Below are 22186 nucleotides of genomic sequence, written 5' to 3'. Positions count from 1 at the left end.
AGAGAGAGAATGAGGTAGTGAGATTGAGAGAGAGTGTGGTACTTTTTTTGAGGGAGATAGTGAAGTTGTGAGGTATTGAGATAGAGAGTGAGGTAGTGATAGAGTGATGTAGTGAAGTTTTGAGAGAGAAATGTTGTAAGATAGTGAGGTAGTGAGATAGAGTGGAGTATTGAGTTAGCGATATTTATTGAGTGAGAGAGTGAGTTAGAGAGAGTGAGTGATGTATATTTTGAGTGAGGCATTGAAAGTGAGAGAGTGAAGGAGTGAGATAGAAAGAAATAGAGTGAGGTAGTGATATAGAGAGAGAGTGAAGTTGTGATGTAGTGACATGGAGGCATTCATATATACATAGAGAGTTACCCATACACATATAGAGACACCGAAAAACATACACAGATGCGCATACACAGAGCTACACACATATAGAGCCACACAGGTACACAAATTAAAAATTGTTTTGCACTTACTTCTATATGTGTATTGTGCGTAGTATTTAACATTTTTTCATTATTAAATTCGTGGACGGTCAAGTGTGTCATTTTGACATAAGTTCCAAGTGTGATTGGGAATTCCGTTGCATTTCTCCACAATGTTATTTTAACAGAGTCTGTCGTGTCAATAACTGTAATCGATTTTAATTTTGTTTCTTGTCCTGCGATAAAAATGTTTTTAGTTTCTTCTTCCTGTGAAATATAAAGCAAATATTATTATTATTTGTTTTTGTATATATAGTTTTAGTATACCAGACAGAGTGCGGTGCAGACAGAGTGCGGTGCAGACAGAGTGCGGTGTAAAGAGTGCGTTGTAAAGAGTGCGTTGTAAAGAGAATGTGTTGAAGACAGTGTGGTGTAGTGTTTGAAGAGAGAGTGTTTAAGAGAGTTTTGTGAAGCGAGAGTGTGGTTCATAGAGTGTGCTTGTAAGATTGTTTTGGAGAGCGGGTGTGGGGAAGAGAGCGGGTGTGGGGAAGAGAGCGGGTGTAGGGAAGAGAGCGGGTGTGGGGAAGTGAGAGGGTGTGGGGAAGAGAGCGGGTGTGGGGAAGAGAGCGGGTGTGGGGAAGAGAGCGGGTGTGGGGAAGAGAGCGGGTGTGGGGAAGAGAGTAGGTGTGGGGAAGAGAGCAGGTGTGGGGAAGAGAGCGGGTGTGGGGAATAGTGTTGGAAGAGAGTGTTGTGCATAGAGAGTGTTGCCCTAATAATAATGTTTTTTGCTGAGTGAGTGTTTAGAAGACTGTGCAAGTATAGAATAATGTAATTGAAAAGGTTAATAACATTTTTACTCTATATTGTACTTATAAAAATACCTCTGATATTGTCCCCGATATGGTCATTAATGTTTGTAACTTGGCTTCTCTTATTGTTTTAATAGGTGATATTGGTGGAGCTGGTGGCGCTAGTATGTTTTGTGCTTCTTGTAGGATTTCACTTGAAACGTTAAAGGTAGCATCCTAGATATTTTTGTATGTTTGGTTAATAGAATAACATTGTTCTTGGCCAGGAAATTCCTTATAATAATTCCATTCTTGTTTTGTTTGATTGTAAAAATCGTCGTTATAGCATGTGGCTTTAATAGAACCACTTTCATCTGCTAGTGCAAAGTGGTACAAGATTTTGTTTTCTTGCTTCGCATTTCGGTAGTGAGTTTTTTGAGAACATGTTATAATATTTGCTCTTATAGCCTTCTGAAAAGGTTTGCTCTCTTGTTGTTTTCCCATCTTAATTTCTTGTATAGAAATCATCTGAAATGAGAATAAATTGTGAGTATACATTTCGGATATAACTGTAGAAATTTTTTACATTTTCCCAAACTAATATATTAAATTATACAACATGCTTATTAAATAGAGAGAGTTATGTAATGAGAGAGAGTGGGGTAGATACAATAGTGAGGTTGTGCGAGAAAGAGAGATTGAGGTATTGAAAGACTTATGTAGTGAGGATGAGTAATGTTGTGAGGTCGTGAGATAGAAACAGAGAGTGATGTTGTGAGGTAGTAAGAGAGTGAGTTATTTAAAGTGAGATTGTAATTTATTTAGTGTGATAGAGAGATTGAGATAGTGAGGTAGTGAGATAGAGAGAGTGAGGTAGTGTGTTAGAGAGAGTGAAGTTGTATGGTAGTGAGATAGATAGTGTGTTAGCGAGTGAGTGATGTAGTGTACGTTTTAGAGAGTGACTCGTGATATAGTGAGGTATTGAGAGTGAGATAGTGAGATATAAATAGCTAGAGTGATGTTGTGAGATAGTGAGGTATTGAGTGAGAAAGTGAAGTTGTGAGGTATTGTGTTAGAGAGTGATGTAGTGAGAGAGTGTGGTATGTAGAGATATTGAGGTATTGAGTGATATAGTTAGTGATGTAGCGTTATTGTGATGCTGTGATATAGAGAGCTGAGCAGTGAGGTAGAGAGTGAGGTAGAGAGAGTGATTGAGCTAGTGAGAGAGAGTGAAGTAGTGTGAGAGAGAGAGTGAGGTAGTGAGAGAGACAGTCAGGTAGTGAGAGCGAGTTTGGGTGAGAGAGAGTGAGGTAGTGATAGAGAGAGAGCCAACCACACACATATACAGACCCACACAGAAAGAGCCACACACACACACAAAGTGTATCACTCAGACACACATACAGAGCAGCCCATAATGAGACAGCCATACACACAGAGAGCTACCAACACACATATACAGAGCTACAGACATACACATACAGACCCACAGATTTACACACATACAGACTCACCTAACACACATAGTAAGCCAGCCACATAAAGATACTGAGCCACCTATACATACATATATACACAACATGCATTTTAAATTGCTACCCATAAGGCTTTGTGATCACTATAATATGACTCTAATATGCCATAGTTCGTTAAGTGTACATTAGTATAGATATGATCTAATGTTGACTTGTAGTCTGTTGTATATTGTGTTATTTTTTGTTGACATTGAAATTGGTTTAGCATATATTGTAATAGTAGTGCTGTGTTTTGTGTTTCTTGTGTTATATCTATGTTGAAGTCACCCATTATTATGTAGTTATAATCAGGGTAAAAGTTTAATATGCAACTTAAAACTTGGAAAAGTGTTTGTATATGTACATGTGGAGGCTTGTATAGTATTACAAATGAGTAGTTGCAATTGTTAAGATGTAGAGTAAAATGTAGAATATCAATTTCATGTTGTGTTTCATATATTGGCAGTAAGTTAATATTTTTTCGGTAGTAAATTTCTATTCCATGCTTAGTTCTGTGATGGTGGAATTGATCAAATATTAAAAGATGGTACTGTTCTATCAAGAAAGTATTGCTATCTGATGTTCTAGTAGTGTTTATTTCAGTGAAGCATAGAATATCAGCATTCATTATATTGGTGTCTGATTTCAGTGCTGTGTAATTTTTTTGCAGTGATCGTATATTATGTACAATGATATTACACATTTCGTTATAGGTACATAATTGAGGGACAGATATTTGCAATTGCATATCTGTCCTTAATCTGCCCATTTCTTCATGAACTTTTGAATGTACAACAATTTTGTCCTGCTGAAAGTTTTTAATATAGATGTTACCTAATGATCTGGCTCTGCTTAAAGCTACATAATGCATATGATGTATTTTGCTATTGTTAAAATGTATGTAAAGTGGTTCAATTGTTTCCCCTTGTGTTCTGTGTATAGTACGTGCAGATGATTGGCGTAGGGGAAATTGTTTGCGTATAATTGTTATAAATTTCTGTGTAAATTGAAAGTGCCGTGTTATAGCATGTATTGGTGTCCAATGAGGCAAAATGTTAGTTGTATACATGTGTTTATTTTCTAGCCTTGTACTTTTACCAACATTTTCTTTATCAAAAGTAATCCATATTACAGTAGGGCTGTTATTTATTGTTTCTACAAATTCAACTATACCTGTAGCACCATTTGTTAAACCATCATTAACATTAATATTGGAAGTTATATCATATCTTAATTTTAAGGCAATATGTACTATAAATGGCAGTCCCATTGTTTTAGTTGCATTTGTAGGTAACTGAGCTAGTATTTTCTTTTTCACTATTTCACTCAAGTCAGCTGCTACTGTATCTATGGCTGTTGCTGTGTAGACAGGGTAGTTCATTATGTGTTGTAATAAAACTTCACTATTAATGTTATCAACTTCTTTGTTTGTTGGCATAATATAAGGTATAGTTTTGCTAATGGTTAGTGGTGGTTCTAATTCTCGTGTTTGTATCTGTATTATATCTGCCTCATTTTGTTTCCCTTCTCTTAATCTGTTTAACAGTTCAGCAAACGGCAAGTCATTTAGCCGTCTCATAATTTTTGTTAACTCAAATAACTTAAAATTTTCTTGCCATAGATTAGTACTTACTGGTCTGTATGAATGCCTGGGGTTTTCAAATATGTACGTGTCAAAAACTGGCTTCAATTGATAACAATCTCCAATTGCTAATATAGATATTCCACCAAATGGGAGATTGGACATTTTTATTTCTTGTAATCTATTATGTATGAAATTAAATAAATTAGCTCCTACCATTTATATCTCATCAATTATTAGCAATTTTAGATGCATTAACTCGTTTTGTAGTGTACTCCTGCTCTCATGAGTTAGTGGTTTATGAGTTAGTGTTTGTGAAACTGGTATTTTAAACGTACTATGTAGTGTTTTACCATGAATATTATGTGCTGCTTTGCCTGTAGGAGCTGTAAGCAGTACATATATGTTGTCAGGATTTTCCCATGCTCTAGTATTGTAGTATCGTAGTAATGTTTGGTAAAGCGCTGTAATAAGGAAACTTTTACCTACTCCTGCACCACCTGTACAAAATGTGACGCAGGGTTCTTCTTTTGTTTTTATCCAATTTAAGTGATGATATATAAAGTTAAGTTGTTCATTTGTCAGATTTTGCATTATGTTGTCATACTGTTCATTTGGCATTAAATTATTGGTTAGTGCTTCTTCAATACTTGTACTTCTAATTCCTAAATCGAATGATAAGTCATATAGTACTTGTTCATTAACTGGAATTTGAGGATATATGTTGTCATCTGTATTTATATCTGCTTGTGGTAGAATCAATGGTTCTACTGTAATGTTTTCTGTCTCATTGTTTTTTTGTGTTTTATTATATCTATTATGGTGAAAGTCAACAGTGCTTTTAATTTCTAGATAGCGTTCATATGTTTCTTTGTGGTCAATTATTAGATGTTCTACTCTCCATGGATAATAAAGCATTATCAATTCGCGATAGTAATTTTCAGAGTCATTTTTTTTGTTAAATCTACAATAGCGAATTATTTTAGGGTTTTTTCGTTTTATATAGTCAGTTTCTATTATTTCTTCTTGTATATTAATTTTCAGTTCTTCCTCATTTGAGCTATAAAAGTTATTTTCAGCGAGAAAATTGTCATGGTCTGTTTCTTTTTTTCCCTTTCTTTTTTTTTTTTCTCATCATACCTAGATGCATAGTCAGCTAATGTACAGGTTTCTAAATTTCCTGGGCGTTTGCTGTACTTTACCATAAGATTTTCAAATTGTATTTTATGAGAATTATCTGGCAATAAATTAATAGTCTCTATATCTTTTAATAAGTATGTACGCTTTTCTGGTGGGCTTGTATTAATGAATACAAAAGAGCGAGAACTTTTCCATAATGGAATTTGAAGTATAAGATAGGCTGCTTCTTGTGCACTTATTTCTGAACAGTTTAAGAATTTGTTACCTATATGCTTAAGTTGATCTTTTATGCTAGGATTGTGATATACTTCTTTTGCAGCTTGTGCAATTATTCTGCTCATCCCACATTGAGATTTACTAATATATGAAACTATATATACAGCACATGCATATGCATCTAAGATGTATTGGATATCTATATTTGCTTGCCATGCTTGTAAAATTGTAGTATTGTAGTTATTTATAAAGCATTCAGCTGGTGTTCTTTTTAGAAAAATTGTTTTTTTCCCGATCATTGACTGTATACATAAAAGATACTGTTTTAAATCTAGTTGCATTGTATTTAAGAACTGATCAAAAGTATAACTTTGGAAGTCTTGTGTGTTCATAGTTAGATGTATTAGTTCAATTTGTTGAAGGAGTTCTTGATTAGTTGTGTCTAGTTCTAATTGTTCTAATATATAAGTTTCAGGCATGGGATATTTTGGGTACTGATATTTGCATGTTCTTTTATGCTTGATCCTACAATTTTTGGTATGCCCATGCCTTTGGAGGGGTATGAAAGGCTCTATATTTGGATCTTGTGTCTTTGCACATGTTATATACTTATTTATAAAAGTAATAACTTCATTGATCTCAGAATTTTCATATTGTGGTGCATTCTCTATTCATATTATAGCATGTATATGTGGTGATCCCCGTTGTTGGAATTCTACTCTATAAAAGAAATCTAAAATTTTGGCAATTGGGTTACTTTCATGTAATAAAATACAATTAAATAGCTTTCTAACTTGGAAATCAAAATGCCTTGCACATGTAATTGGATTTTGTTGGATTAATGTGCATTTTATTTCCCAGGACATATTGGCAAATTCTTCTTTAGTACATTCTTTTCTTTTCTCAGTACGTAATAAAATATTAATTAAATGATACCCAATTGTCTTATCATAGCAAATAGGCCTTTTTTGCATTGCTCCCAATATGGTGGTGAACTACGTATAGTTTTTAGTATTTTGTACCCCTCATTATATTGGAGAATACTGTTTAATTTTTCTTTTATGTCTTTTGCAGTTATAATCTTCCCATTATTAAAGTATTTTCTAAGTGAGATGTATATTTTGCTATGTATTTGTTTTATACGTAATTTAGCCAATTTAAAGAAAACATTTGTTATAGACTTTGCTACTCTTTGATCATTACTTCTTAATTCCCTTTGACATATTGTGCTATAATGTATTGGTACATGCCTTTCTTTATTAGTTGGTCTTCGCTTTCCACAAAATATTGTAGGGAAAGCTAAATATTCAGAATCTATATCTTCATATAGACCTCTTGGTGTGTTATGTTCTGCAGGTGCTAAATTTTAAATATTTATGTTTCCTGTAGTTATTGTTTCATTAGTTAGCATAGTATCTAAATTGCCTGGGGCAGTGTGGTCTTCAGAATCTGATGTATTATTTGTATCTGAAGTGTCATTACAAGGTGGTATATTTGGCGCTGTATATTCCCAATCTGGATTAATGGTAACTCCATATTCTTTGAACATACTGCTAGTAGTTGCTAGATGAGCAGCATTTTTTACTTTATTTGGGCGAATATTTTCAAAATGGGTATAAGATTTATAACTTAATTTTCTTTTCAATTTAATGGGAATGGTCATGTTATCGTTGATTTGCCTTGGTAAAACAGTAACAGTTGTCATAACATCTGCAGGTACATTAACTACTGCACCTGAGAGACATTTTTGGAAGCCACGTGGTAGTGTTCTAATTTGTACAAAAGGGATTCTTGGTGCTACTAATCTTTCTTCTAAATTATGCAAGTGTAAGGCTGCTGGGATATCTGGAAATGACATCCTATTATAAATAGAACAAGGTGGTATTTTTTGTTTAGTAATATAGCTATAACATGTTTTACATATCTCATCTGTTTGTAGTTCACTAATGTTACATGCTATGAATTTTTTGTTCCTTCTAATATTGTTTGTTGTTTGCAAATTTTGCTTATGCCACAATTGATTGCAAATAGTGCAAGCATAGGTTATTTGGGCCTGAAAGTTAGTAATTATGCTGTTTGTTGTTTGTAACCTTTGATTAATATCTGTGCTATGTGTATTATCTTGTTTTTTCGTACGCTTTCTTTTTCTTTTATTTAGCTGAACTTCTATTGTACTACTTTGTAAAGCATCATTATGTGTAAATGTGTCTGTTACCACATTGGTATTGCTATTTTGTACATTAGAATGTAAAATTGCTTGTCTTTTGCTGTTAACTGTGTTTAAACTTGCATCTTCTACTTGTATGTCTGTTGTTGGCATATGGGTGAATGCAGTAGAAGCTATCTTTGTTTTATGGACATATACATTTTTTTGAAACTTCATTTTACCTTTGCTGTGGTTTTTTTGCGTTGACTTAAGTGATGCTTGCATAATTGTGATTATTTTCACTGGTGTTAATTGTAAAGTAACAGTTTGTGAATGTGTTAGTTTTTCTTTATCAACTACCTTTCTAATGTAATCTATCAGTCCATCAATAGTTTCAATTCGTATAGCAAAACATGTTCCATTCGGATGAGGTATTGCATTTTTATCTTGGCTATGCGAATGAAATGTAAAATATGCATCAAGAGTTTTAAATACAGAAATTGCATATTTCCCTATACCTATTAATCCACCAGTGTCATCATTAATTGTCGAAGTTAATGTCTTAAAAAATGTGTCATTCTTAAGGATTTCTTTTTCAGTTACTTTGCTTTGAAATCCTTTTTTGAGCTTTATAGAATATATTATGCTATTGTGCCATATGTAATTTGGTAAATTTTGTTGTTCACTAGCATCTGTATTTAGCACGTGCATTTCTGTATATAAAGCATCTCCAAGATCCATAATGGTACGCAAATCTAAACTATTCCAAGTAGATGCTGGTTTACAGTAGTTATGGATAATAGCAAATACAGTATTTGTTAGAGATTGGGAATTTGGTGATATGTTATTAATATTGATCTCCTCTGGCTGTTTTGGTGTTATATTGAAAGTATGTGTTTGTTGTGTCGCTTGTGCTAAAATATTAGCATTGTTGTTGATATTGCCAGTGTTTGTTACTTTTTTTGGCAATATGCTATTGGGCATACTTTCTGGGACTATTAATGTATTACGTTCAGTAATACGGATATCTGTATGATGGCTATTATCTGTATATGTGTTTGTATGTAAATTACTTTCTGATGTTGTATGTTGTTCGGAATGTATGTTTATGCGTGTGAGTGTTTTTTTAACGATATCTGCATATGTGTTAGCAGTAGTACTCTTCTGTGGTGTACTATTACATTGTGTTATACTTATGTTGCTGCTATTAGTTGTAGACAGTGTTTTAGGTGTTGTTGTAGGAGTAGAAAGTGTACCTGGATATGTTGTAGTACTAATTGTATTATCTAATTATGTTGATGGCTGTTTAAAATTTGGTAAAAGACTGTTGTTATGTATTTTAATGTTGTTTTTGGCTGCTTGTATACGTGTTTGAAATGCGTGTGTAAAAAAATTGCTACATGCCTCAGTAGAATGCACATAAATATTTTTAAGTGGTACTGTAGTCATATTTTTTTCATTAGTCAGTATTAGTTTTTGTAGCGATTCTTTTTTAATTGTACTTATATGTATAGGAGTTAATTCATATGCTACACAATTAAGATTGGGGGACTTAAGACTTTGTGCAAGTTTTGTAATGTAGTCTATAAGCTCATAAAATGCCATTTGTATACTAATACATGTGCCATTTGGGTGAGGCATTCCTGTGTTGTCGCGGCTATGTGAATCAAATACATAATATGAATTGTTATTATTTACAATGGATATAACATAAATATCCATGCAAAGTAAAACACCAGAATGCAAATCTAGTGCAGCTTTTAATACTGTTTGCATATTTGGGGAAGATGGGTCACAATGTGTCAATATGTCTCCATATGAAGGTTCTTTAAGTTTAAGCGCATATATTCATTTATTGTGTTGTATAAAATTAGGTAATTCGTCAGGGTGCATAAGCTGTTGTTTATTAATCGAATGCATATCTTTGTATAAAGCATCACCTAAGTCCATAATGTAATGTAAATCTTCTACGGTCCATGTATTTGCAACTTTGCAATAGTTGTGTATAATTGCAAATGTGCTATTTGGCAAACATTGGTTGCCTCTTGAATTACCAGAAAATCGAACATTACCCTGATGATAATCAGCCTGCAGTACCCTTTTCATATTTATTATTACAGTAAGTTTGCTATAAAATTGTTGTACAAAAACTATACTGTGCAGGTTCTAATTGTACACTATTTATTCCCTCGGTGTGTAGAGAAATCAAATATTAAGTAACTTGTTTTAATATGGTACCTTGAATAGGAATTAGCAAGCTATGCTGTTAAGCTAAAATATCTGTCTGTGTTACGCTACAGTTTTTTAATGCGAATAGCTGTACATTACATCTATGTATTTTGTCTTTGTTTATCTCTACTTTTATTATATATATATATATATATATATATATATACATATATATATATAGAGATATATCTATCTATCTGTGTATATATATATATATATAGATAGAGAGTGATAGATATAGATTGAGACAGACTAAGAGAGATTGTAGATAAAGTTTTGAAGTAGTCCAATTTTTATGTAAATGAATTAATTTTACACTAAGTATACATTATATTTAGGTAACTAGTCCGATACTTTTGCTATTGTGTTTTATTGTATCTGTTATTACCGTAATTTGGAAAATGTATTTCACGATACAAGACTATATAATATATATATATATATATATATATATATACATATATATATTAATTTGATATACATTTATGTATGTATTATTATTCTGTATGAGACTGATTGAGAATCTACTTTCTATATGTATACGACACTGCTATAACAAATGTTTAGTATTGTTACAGATGGGATATTGGTTAAATTGTTTTTTGGTTTTTATTAACTTTCTTTGCAGATGAGTTGCTTATGAATTTTAAACAAATGGGGTTTAGTGTCAAAAGATTTATTTGTTGACCTAAAAGATATTATTATGGAAGTCTATTTGTCTCTAATTTCCCGTATATATATATTATATATATATATATATATATATATATATATATATATATATATATATATATATATATTCATATGCACATATATATATCTATATATATATAGAGATCTTTTTTTATTTTTGTGGTATATATAAAGATGTTAGATTAAGATATTTAGTAGATATTTATTACGAATTGTTTCTATTACAACACTATTTTTTTTTTGTAGCTATAGTTTGAGATATATAGCTATATGGTTATTGATATCTATCTATCTATTTATATATATATATGTGTATATATATTATCTACTGGCGGTCGCCAGTAGATAGTTATAGATAGGATCGTGTTTCCATAGGAAATCCGCAACATTCTATTTGGAATAACCTTGGGGCCGATTGACGAATCCTCGCGAAATTTTCTAAATAGGTGGGGCGCTCCGCTCCGCTCCTTCCCTGAAAGTCTCGGGGGGATTTGTCAAGCGGGGGCTGAGAAAAAGGGGGTGTCTCAAAACGTGTTTTCCCCATGCATTTTTCCATAGGGCCTTTAGTCCAAGCTACAGCCCGAACGGCTGAACAGAATTACTTGAAATTTGGCAGAGAGGTAGTCCTCAGGTCAGGGATGTGCCTTTTGCAGGTCTGGTGTAAATCTGTTCAGTATTTCCTGAGAAAATAGCATTTAAAAGCATATATATATCTATAAGCGCGCACCGTGCGCGTACGGTAAAACTTACCGTACGCGCACGCTGCCGTGCGTGAGCACGATTCTGATTGGCTGTTAGATCTTAGTAAACATTCGAATCGGTCGAAACCAGGAAGTGTCGGCCGCCGTTTTGTCTCTCGCAGTCTGAGGGGGTGAAAAACAAAGGTGGAGAACGTGAAAAGGGGGCAGGGTGGACAGTTCCTGACCCCCTAGCCTTTGTCAGGGGGTCCCAGAAGGACCCCCAAGGGCCAAAATTTCCTTTAATTTTTTTGCGAAAAATCGCGGAGTACGCGTAGCGTGCGCGTACGGTAGAAACGGAAAAATTCCGCGAACTGCGTAATGTGGGAGCGCGGTGCGCGAAGCGCACAGCGCGCGGACGGTGCAGGAAGCGCACCGAGCGCGTATGGTACGCGCACGGTGAAAAACCTTAAAAAGAAAAAAAAATACATAACTTAGCATTTAAAAAACCGTACAAATTCACTGAAAAAACCATAGGTTTCACACACGTTATAGTTAGGAATTAGCATTTAAAAAACCTTGCAAATTCACTTAAAAAACCATAGGTTTCACACATGTTATAGTTAGCTGGACATTTCACTCGTGAAAAACCATTGAAATTCCCCCGTTATAGTTAGTGCAGGCAACTATAACTCATGCGACCGCAATCCTCTGCTGATGACGTCAGATATTACATCACTGATGACATATGTGTTTTTCTGAAAAAAAAATATTTGTAATATATGTATAGCTAAAAATTAATGGAAGAAGACATGGGTAAATAAGTGTCTAAATACAGTGATGTAATATCTGACGTCATCAGCAGAGGATTGCGGTCGCGTGAGTTATAGTTGCCTGTACTAACTATAACGGGGGAATTTCAATGGTTTTTCACGAGTGAAATGTCCAGCTAACTATAACATGTGTGAAACTTATGGTTTTTTAAGTGAATATATATATATATATATATATATATATATATATATATATATATATATATATATATATACAAAAAAATATATAGAGAGAGGAAGTGAGTTCAAATGTGTAATTTATATGTATCCTATACAGATGATTTGCAAACAGTGTTGTTACAAGTACTTAGGCAAACATAATAGTTATGTACTTTTACCTCGATGTTGTTAAGTCAAGGAGTTTGCAGCGTGCGAGATTGGTGGAAACAATGGAAAATCTAGGAAAAAGGAAAACAAACATTAATAATAGGGTAAAATAATGGCATAAAGTAAGCTTTAGACTTATTTTAAAAATAAAAAGTAGTAAATTAAAGTTTTTAATAGAGAAGTTGTATTGTTGAGCAAGTGGTAATATTGTAGTGGAGTATTACTATAGAATGTAGATAAGCATGTATTAAAGATTGTGTAGTAGGGAGTATTAAAGTGTTGTGTACAGTAATGTGTAAAGAGAGTTTGTGTGAAGACAAAGTGTAGTGTGTGTGTAGATAGTGTGTGTGTAGACGTTGTGTCTAAGCAGACTATGTGTGTTAAACAGTATGTTAAAGTGTGTGTAACAAAATATGTTTAGCAATGCGTACAAAGTAATTGTTTGTTAAGACTATAATAGTATTACTAGTAGAGTTATGCTGGATGTTACTATTTTGCTAATAGAGAAATAGTAAGTTATAAAAGTGATCTGAAATGGTGGGAATGCTCCTGGTAAATAATACTGTAGGAGTTCCATATCTGCTGTTACTTGCATGCTTATTTTCCCATCACCATGAAAGTAGCCTTTTTTGGCAAAAAGTTTTGTGAAATAGTAGAAGGTGAATAATAAAGTGAATGCGAGTCAAGAAGATAGAGTTTATATCGATATGTGATACAGAAAATGTGTAAGTATATGTTAGAGTGCGTGTGTACTAGAATGTGTTTGTGTGTGTTCAAGAGTGTATATAAAGACTGTGTGTTAGATAAAGTGGGTGCTAAATAGTGTGCGTTAGTGAAAATGTTAGAGGCAGTAGTAGTGTGTGTGTGCTGGAGATTGAGTAGTAATGCGTGTAATAGGTAGTGTGTGCTTTTTAGAGAGCATGTATTAGAGAGTGTGTCTGAGAGAGTATTTTTTAGAGAGCATGTGTTAGAGAGCATGTTGTAGAGAGTGTTTTGTAGAGAGCATGTTGTAGAGATTACCATAGAGAGCATGTATTAAAGTGTTTCTGTATGTGTAGTGTGTGTAAAGTGTATGTGTGTTCAGAGAGTGTAATACAGCGAGTGTAATACAGAGAGCGTAATACAGAGAGCGTAATACAGAGAGTGTAATACAGAGAGCATATTATAGAGAGTGTTTACAAATAGTAATATAGTTAGAGTAATATAGAGAGGGTAATACAGAGAGGGCAATACAGAGAGGGTAATACAGAGAGGGTAATACAGAGAAAATGTGTAATATAGTATGTTTTACAGTGTTTTTTAGAGAGCACCATTTAGAAAAGCATGTCTTACAGAGTATTTGTAGAGTGCATGTTTAAAGAGTGTTTGTCAAGTACATGTTTACATGGCGTGTGTGTAGAGGGCATGTGTGTAGAGGCCGTGTGTGTAGAGGACGTGTGTGTAGAGGACGTGTGTGTAGAGGATGTGTGTGTAGAGGACGTGTGTGTAGAGGACGTGTGCGTAGAGGGCGTGTGTGTAGAGGGCGTGTGTTTAGAGGGCGTGTGTTTAGAGGGCTAGGTGGAGAGGGCTAGGTGTAGAGGGCTAGGTGTAGAGGGCTAGGTGTAGAGGGCTAGGTGTAGAGGGCTAGTTATAGAGGGCTAGTTATAGAGGGCTAGGTGTAGAGGGCTAGGTGTAGAGGGCTAGTTATAGAGGGCTAGGTATAGAGGGCTAGATGTAGAGTGCTAGATGTAGAGGGCTAGGTGTAGAGGGCTAGGTGTAGAGGGCTAGGTGTAGAGGGCTAACAAACATAGTTAAGTATGAACGTAGCGTGTTCTATTAACAAAGTGTAAAGATGTATAGTCGATGGTGTGGTTGTAGCAAATGGTGGTAATTTATTTTTCCTGTGTATAACTAAATTGTACTGTTATTAAAAGAGTACAAAAAAGCAATGTAAATGTCCTAAATTTAAAAAAGGACTTCCCCTTGCTATGCAATAGCGAAACTCTTGTTAAATTACATTGTATATTTGGAAGCGAAATCAGGAACAGCCCAACTTGCTATAACCCTTTATGATATCACAGATTTTTCCTGACGGCATTGCAAAACAATCTAAAATCGAAAGTTAACCTGAACAAAACCTTTTTTAAAGGAAGTGATCTGAATGCACCATATACTGAGATATACTTTGCTAAGGCTATGGATTTGGTAAAGTACTTTCAAAATTTATGTTATCATTTTTAGCACAAACAAATACAGCCTAGCCTGCCATTAATCCGCATTATGTCTCAGTTATTATGTGACAATTGCAAACGGACATATTGTTGCAGTGGGTTGAGGGGGAGGTGTGCTGTGCAATGAAATGGCACTAACATTAATGGCTGCAGCACAATCCAAAAATAAAATGTACGTAAGTCGCTAAAGTTCCTATGCAGCACAATTAAAATTTAAATTCTTCGTACTGTTAATGTTTTGTCTGTACGTATAACAACCTAGAAATATGTGCACGTTAAAAGTGCTGCTCAAATTAAATAAAACTGTGTGAAAAGTGCACGCAATTAAACAACATATTACAAATAAAGGCTAGCCTGCTATTACTCCGCATTATGGCAGTGGGTGGATGGGGGGAGGTGTGCTGTGCACTGAATTGGCGCTAACATTAATGGCGGCAGCACAATCAAAATATAAATTCAACGTAAGGCCCTAAATGTTCTATGCATCAAAATTAAAATTGAAACTCTTCGTACTGTTTCTATTTGGTATGTACGTATACTAACCTATAAATCTGTGCACGTTAAAAGTGCTGCTCAAATTAAATAAATCTGTGTGAAAGGTGCACGCAAATAAACCACATATTACAAATACATCCTAGCCTGCCATTACTCTGCATTATGGCAGTGGGTGGAGGGGGGAGGTGTGTTGTTGAATGACATGGCGCTAACGTTAATGGCGGTAAGTAATTACACAGTAATGTGTAAAGAGAGTTTGTGTGAAGACTTAGTGTAGTGTGTGTGTAGATAGTGTGTGTGTAGACGTTGTGTCTAAGCAGACTATGTGTGTTAAACAGTATGGTAAAGTGTGTGTAACCAAATATGTTTAGCAATGCGTACAAAGTAATTGTTTGTTAAGACTATTATAGTATTACTAGTAGAGTTATGCTGGATGTTACTATTTTGCTATTAGAGAAATAGTAAGTTATAAAAGTGATCTGAAATGTTGGGAATGCTGAACAGAAACTATGTGTGTAGAGAGCGTGTGTATACAGCATGTGTAGAGAGAACATGTGTTGAGCTTTTGCATGTGTAAAGAGTATGTATAGAGTGCATGTGTTGTAAAAGTAAATGTTAAAAGTGGATGACTGTCAAAACTGCATCTAAAGTGTGTATGTAAAGAATCTGTAGTTAAAGTATGTATTAGGGAGTATTATTAGAGTTATAAGGATGTAAAATTAATGAGGTAAGGCTTGGTAGAGAAAGTAAAAAATAGTGAAGAAATCGGCAATGCAAAGTAAAAAGTAGTGAAGAAGTTGACAATGCCTCACGTAAGTGACCCAATAGGAGTTTGCAGATTGGTTCTCACCTGCACTCACTTTATCATCATTAGCTCATGTCAACTAATAGTGCACCACGCTCTCTGCACCATGCTCTCTGTACTATGCTCTTAGTATCACGATCTTTATGCCATGCTCTTTGCACTATACTTTCTGCATTATACTTTCTGCACCATGCTTTCTGCACCATGCTCTCTGCACCATGCTCTCTGCACCATGCTCTCTGCACCATGCTCTCTGCACCATGCTCTAAGCACCATGCTCTCTGCACCATGCTTTCTGCAGTACGCTATCTGCACTACGCTCTGTGCACCATGCTCACAAGTGTGGTAGATAGAGTGTGGTACAGAGAGCGTCATACAGAGAGCGTCATACAGAGAGCGTAATACAGAGAGCGTTATACAGAGAGCGTAATACAGAGAGCGTAATACAGAGAGCGTCATACAGAGAGCGTCATACAGAGAGCGTAATACAGAGAGCGTAATACAGAGAGCGTAATACAAAGAGCGTAAATCAGAGACCGTAATACAAAGAGCGTAATACAGAGAACGTAATACAGAGAGAGTAATAGAGATAGAGTAATATAGAGAGCATAAACCAATGAGAGCTTATTAGAGTAATACAGAAAGAGTGATACAGAGAGGGTAATACAGAGAGGGCAATAGAGAGAGGGCAATACAGAGAGGGCAATACAGAGAGGGCAATACAGAGATAGAGTAATATAGAGAGCATAAACCAAAGAGAGCTTATTAGAGTAATACAGAAAGAGTGATACAGAGAGGGTAATACAGAGAGGGCAATACAGAGAGGGCAACACAGAGAGGGCAATACAGAGAGGGCAATACAGAGAGGGCAATACAGAGATGGCAATACAAATGAAATAAATCTGTGTGAAAAGTGCATGCAAATAAACAACATATTAGAAATACAGCCTAGCCTGCCATTACTCAGCATTATGGCAGTGGGTGGAGGGGGGAGGTGTGTTGTGCAATGACATGGCGCTAACATAAATGGCGGTAAGTAATTAGAAAAGTAAGACTTTAACTTATCGTTGTGCATGATGTGTCTTATGTAATAATACAGCAGGCGTATAATACATTTTCTCTGACTTGTAAGTGGCCTATAAGATCCCAAAAGTATTTACCCGCAATGAAAATTTGGCAAGCCTGCTATTATTCACCAATAACAGTACAGCGTGTCCCCAAACTAACTATAAAGTGACAATAAGTTAAAAGAAGACATTTCAGAAGGCCTGATTATTAATTTCCAAATATAACGTCTAGGTACTGTTCGCTGTAAAAAATAACTAAATCTCTGTGAAAAGTGCACGCAACTAAATCAAATATGTACCGAATGCTTTCTAAATTAAACTTGTGGAAAAAAGGCGTTAAATGAAGCGTTGTGAACGCACCAAAAATTGCAAAACTACATTGATATTGCTCTATTGACCCAGGTAACAATAGGCATACATCCTTTACACTCCAAAAGACTGCTATTCCTGTGAATCATGGTACAACTTATTTGCGCGGTAATTCCAACGGATACAATACTACTGGAAACTTTAAGGCGGCATGCCTTTAAGTCGCTAAATTTTACATGCAGCACAATAAAAGTTATGTCTACGTACTGCCCCTGTTTAATAGTTACGTTTAAAAACCTCGAGAGCCGTGCACATAAGAAGGGCTGCGAAAAATCACAAATCCTACGTTAGTCGCAAAAGTTCCTATGCAGCCCAATTAAAAGTTAAAGTCTTTGTACTGCTCCTGTTTGTAATATACGTATAATAATCTTAAAATCTGTGCACGTTAAAAGCGTTGTTAAAATTAATTAAATATGTGTGTAAAGCGTACGGAAGTAAACAACATATAAAAATTACAGGCTAGGCTGGCATTACTCCGCATTATGGCAGTGGGTGGAGGGGGGAGGTGTGCTGTGCAATGAATTGGTGCTAACATTATTGGAGGCAGCACAATTAAATTATAAAGTCAACGTAAGGCGCTACAAATTTTAAGCAGCAAATAGTAAACTTGAAAGTCTTCGTACTGTTTCTATTTGGTATGTACGTATAGTAACCCATATTTCTGTGCACGTTAAAAGCGCTGCTGAAATTAAACTAAACTCAGCGAAAAGTGCACACTAATAAACATATTACAAATACCGCCTAGCCTGCCATTACTCAGCATTATGGCAGTGGATTGAGGGGGGCGGTGTGCTGTGCAATGACATGGCGCTAAGATCAATGGCGGCAAGTAAGTAGAAATGTAAGACTGTAAATTATTGTCGTGCATAATGTGTCTTATTTAAGAATACAGCACGCGACTAATACATTATCTCCTTCTTGTTAGTGACATACAAGAGCCCCAAATTATTTTGACGCAATTAAAAGTATGCAAGGCTGCTAGTAATCAGCAATAACAGTACAGCGTGTCCCCGAAGTAATGGCAACAAATTGACAATAAGGTAAGAGAAGCAATTTCAGAAGGCCTGAGTATTAGTTGCGAAATATAACGTCTACGTACTGTTCGTGGGCCAAAAATAACTAATTTCCTGTGAAAAGTGCATGCAAATGAAACAAATATTTACAGATTGTTCTGTAATTTAAACTCGATAAACAAAGTTCTTAAATTAAGCTTTGTAAATGCGCCAACTCACTCTACCGCGTTTTAGCGAGGTACTTTACATAAAATATTCACTGTATGGAAGCAAAAGAACACTAAGAAGGCCTATTTTAACTCTCGAAAATTTACAAGCGACACTATTAAAAAGTTGGATTTTCATACTGTTAGGTATGTGCATATTTAAAAGCTGGAAAATGGGCCCGTAAGAAGCGCTACTAAGAATGACTAAGTCTCTGTTGCGAATGGAAAGAAAGTTACAGCATATCTACACAATGGGCTGCCAAGTAATACAGCACGCAACTAATACATTATCTCCTTCTTGTAAGTGACATACAAGATCCCCAAATTATTTTGACGCAATTAAAAGTATGCAAGGCTGCTAGTAATCAGCAATAACAGTACAGCGTGTCCCCGAAGTAATGGCAACAAATTGACAATAAGGAAAGAGAAGCAATTTCAGAAGGCCTGAGTATTAGTTGCGAAATATAACGTCTACGTACTGTTCGTGGGCCAAAAATAACTAATTTCCTGTGAAAAGTGCATGCAAATAAAACAAATATGTCCAGATTGATCTGTAATTTAAACTCGATAAACAAAGTTCTTAAATGAAGCTTTGTGAACGCACCAAAAATTGCAAAATTACATTGATATTGCTCTATTGACCCAGGTAACAATAGGCATACATCCTTTACACTCCAAAAGACTGCTATTCCTGTGAATCATGGTACAACTTATTTGCGCGGTAATTCCAACGGATACAATACTACTGAAAACTTTAAGGCGGCATGCTTTTAAGTCGCTAAATTTTACATGCAGCACAATAAAAGTTATGTCTACGTACTGCCCCTGTTTAATAGTTACGTTTAAAAACCTCGAGAGCCGTGCACATAAGAAGGGCTGCGAAAAATCACAAATCCTACGTTAGTCGCTTAAGTTCCTATGCAGCCCAATTAAAAGTTAAAGTCTTTGTACTGCTCCTGTTTGTAATATACGTATAATAATTTAAAAATCTGTGCATGTTAAAAGCGTTGTTAAAATTAATTAAATATGTGTGTAAAGCGTACGGAAATAAACAACATATAAAAATGACTGGCTAGGCTGGCATTACTCCGCATTATGGCAGTGGGCGGAGGGGGGAGGTGTGCTGTGCAATGAATTGGTGCTAACATTATTGGAGGCAGCACAATTAAATTATAAAGTCAACGTAAGGCGCTACAAATTTTAAGCAGCAAACAGTAAACTTGAAAGTCTTCGTACTGTTTCTATTTGGTATGTACGTATAGTAACCCATATTTCTGTGCACGTTAAAAGCGCTGCTGAAATTAAACTAAACTCAGCGAAAAGTGCACACTAATAAACATATTACAAATACCGCCTAGCCTGCCATTACTCAGCATAATGGCAGTGGTTGGAGGGGGGAGGTGTGCTGTGAAATGACATGGCGCTAAGATTAATGGCGGCAAGTAAGTAGAAATGTAAGACTGTAAATTATTGTCGTGCATAATGTGTCTTATTTAAGAATACAGCACGCGACTAATACATTATCTCCTTCTTGTAAGTGACATACAATATCTCCAAATTTTTTTGACGCAATTAAAAGTATGCAAGGCTGCTAGTAATCAGCAATAACAGTACAGTGTGTCCCTGAGGTAATGGCAACAAATTGACAATAAGGTAAGAGAAGCAATTTCAGAAGGCATGAGTATTAGTTGCGAAATATAACGTCTACGTACTGTTCGTGGGCCAAAAATAACTAATTTCCTGTGAAAAGTGCATGCAAATAAAACAAATATGTACAGATTGATCTGTAATTTAAACTCGATAAACAAAGTTCTTAAATGAAGCTTTGTAAATGCGCCAACTCACAGTGCCGCGTTTTAGCGATGTACTTTACATAAAATATTCACTGTATGGAAGCAAAAGAACACTAAGAAGGCATATTTTAACTCTCGAAATTTTACATGCGACACTATGAAAAAATTATTTTTTCATACTGTTAGGTAGGTGCATATTTAAAAGCTGGAAAATGGGCCAGTAAGAAGCGCTACTAAGAATAACTAATTCTCTGTTGCAAATGGAAAGAAAGTTACAACATATATACACAATGGGCTGCAAAGTAAACATGAGCAAAAAATGTGTACAAGGAAGGATTGTAAATGCGCGACGTTTCCCAATACAGTATTTTACTGCGAAGTAATTAGCTAAGTTTACAAAAACAATATAAGTACAGAAAGCACAGAAAAAATACAAAATAATGAAAACATGATAATGCAAGAGGCTCTTTAATTTCGCTCAGGATTAAGTGACTTACTTGTTTTACAACGATCGTATCGGTCCGCTCTCTCGAAGTATACCTGCAGGTTTCTCTTCAAGAAATGTTTCTAACAGTTGCTTGGCTCCTTTAAATACTGTAAAAGACAAAAAACGCAGGTTACTTATTTAAATCACAAAAGAGAAAGCACTTTGTAGTTTAAAAGAGCATGTAGGTGAGATGTTGTTAAGGATGTTGCTGTCTGGCGGTATGTAAATTGTAGATAGGAGTCTGTCCCTACGAATGAAAGGATAGTGGAGGTTGTGATGTGTTAGAATCGTTAGTGCTGATGTGCGAGTTGGGGCTATTTTGAATAACGAAGCATGGTGTTCGTCGTCTGCAAGCGCCGTGGCTCCAAGTGGTCTGGCTCTAAAAAAAAAAAAAAAACGTGTCGTTAAATAGAGTCTTCGAAAAGTACAAATAATACAATATTTTGCTTACCTTGCACCTTTTGCTGCACAGACATGACACGATATGGCCTATCTGTACAAATAAAACATAAAAACAATTTACCGTATGAAAATACACAAGATGTTTTACCTGACTTTAACAAACCGCATCCGTTGAACCAAGGAAACACGAGATGGGCACGAGGCTGTAAGAGGTGACAAACGCGACACTATCTGAACACGAGCCTGAGAAGGGCGGCCAAAGCAAGAAGATGCTCACAATAAGACGCGACCCCAAATCAAATGGCGGACACCAATAAAAGTTAAAATAGGGCTACCTGTAATCGCAAAGCCGTCCATCCACGACAGCCAAAGCTGGCCATGCAGGAACGAAGACGCCAAAACACGGGGCACACCTAGAAAGTAATGAAAAAGACACATTAGTAAAAAATTTCCAAATTGGTTAGCTGCAAACGCAAAGCTGTCGATTCACGCCTGGCAAAGCAGTCCATGCAGGAACGAAGACGCCCAGACACGGGGCACACGTACAAAGTTAAAAGAAATACACATTAGTACCAAAAGCAAAACGCGTTGTAAATACCATACGAAAATGTCGCACTTACTTGGATACCGTTTGTGAAAATATGCCCAACTGCCGTTTACTTAAAATACGTGCCACACCCTGACGTATCCAAACCATGAAAGGCATGTAAAAGCACATTCTACAATTTTCGAAGCAAGTGTAAACAACGTCACTGAGATGTTTTCCGTAACTGCGAAT

General features: G+C 35.4%; 1 long non-coding RNA gene across 1 annotated transcript; it reads right to left on the bottom strand.

Moving 5' to 3' along the window:
• Positions 1-480: 480 nt before the first annotated feature.
• Positions 481-21784, bottom strand: LOC146871231 (uncharacterized). The gene is made up of 5 exons (XR_014959527.1): positions 21744-21784; positions 21017-21611; positions 12573-12632; positions 1298-1732; positions 481-683 (listed from the first exon to the last, which is right to left on the bottom strand). It is a non-coding gene; the product is annotated as an uncharacterized LOC146871231 (long non-coding RNA).
• Between the last annotated feature and the right edge of the window lie 402 nt (positions 21785-22186).

This window comes from Triturus cristatus, chromosome 1_1 (genome assembly GCF_964204655.1).
Source record: "Triturus cristatus chromosome 1_1, aTriCri1.1, whole genome shotgun sequence".
In the NCBI taxonomy this organism is placed as follows: domain Eukaryota; kingdom Metazoa; phylum Chordata; class Amphibia; order Caudata; family Salamandridae; genus Triturus; species Triturus cristatus.
Note: the sequence above shows the minus strand (reverse complement) of the source record. Positions and strands in the feature narration are given on the sequence as shown.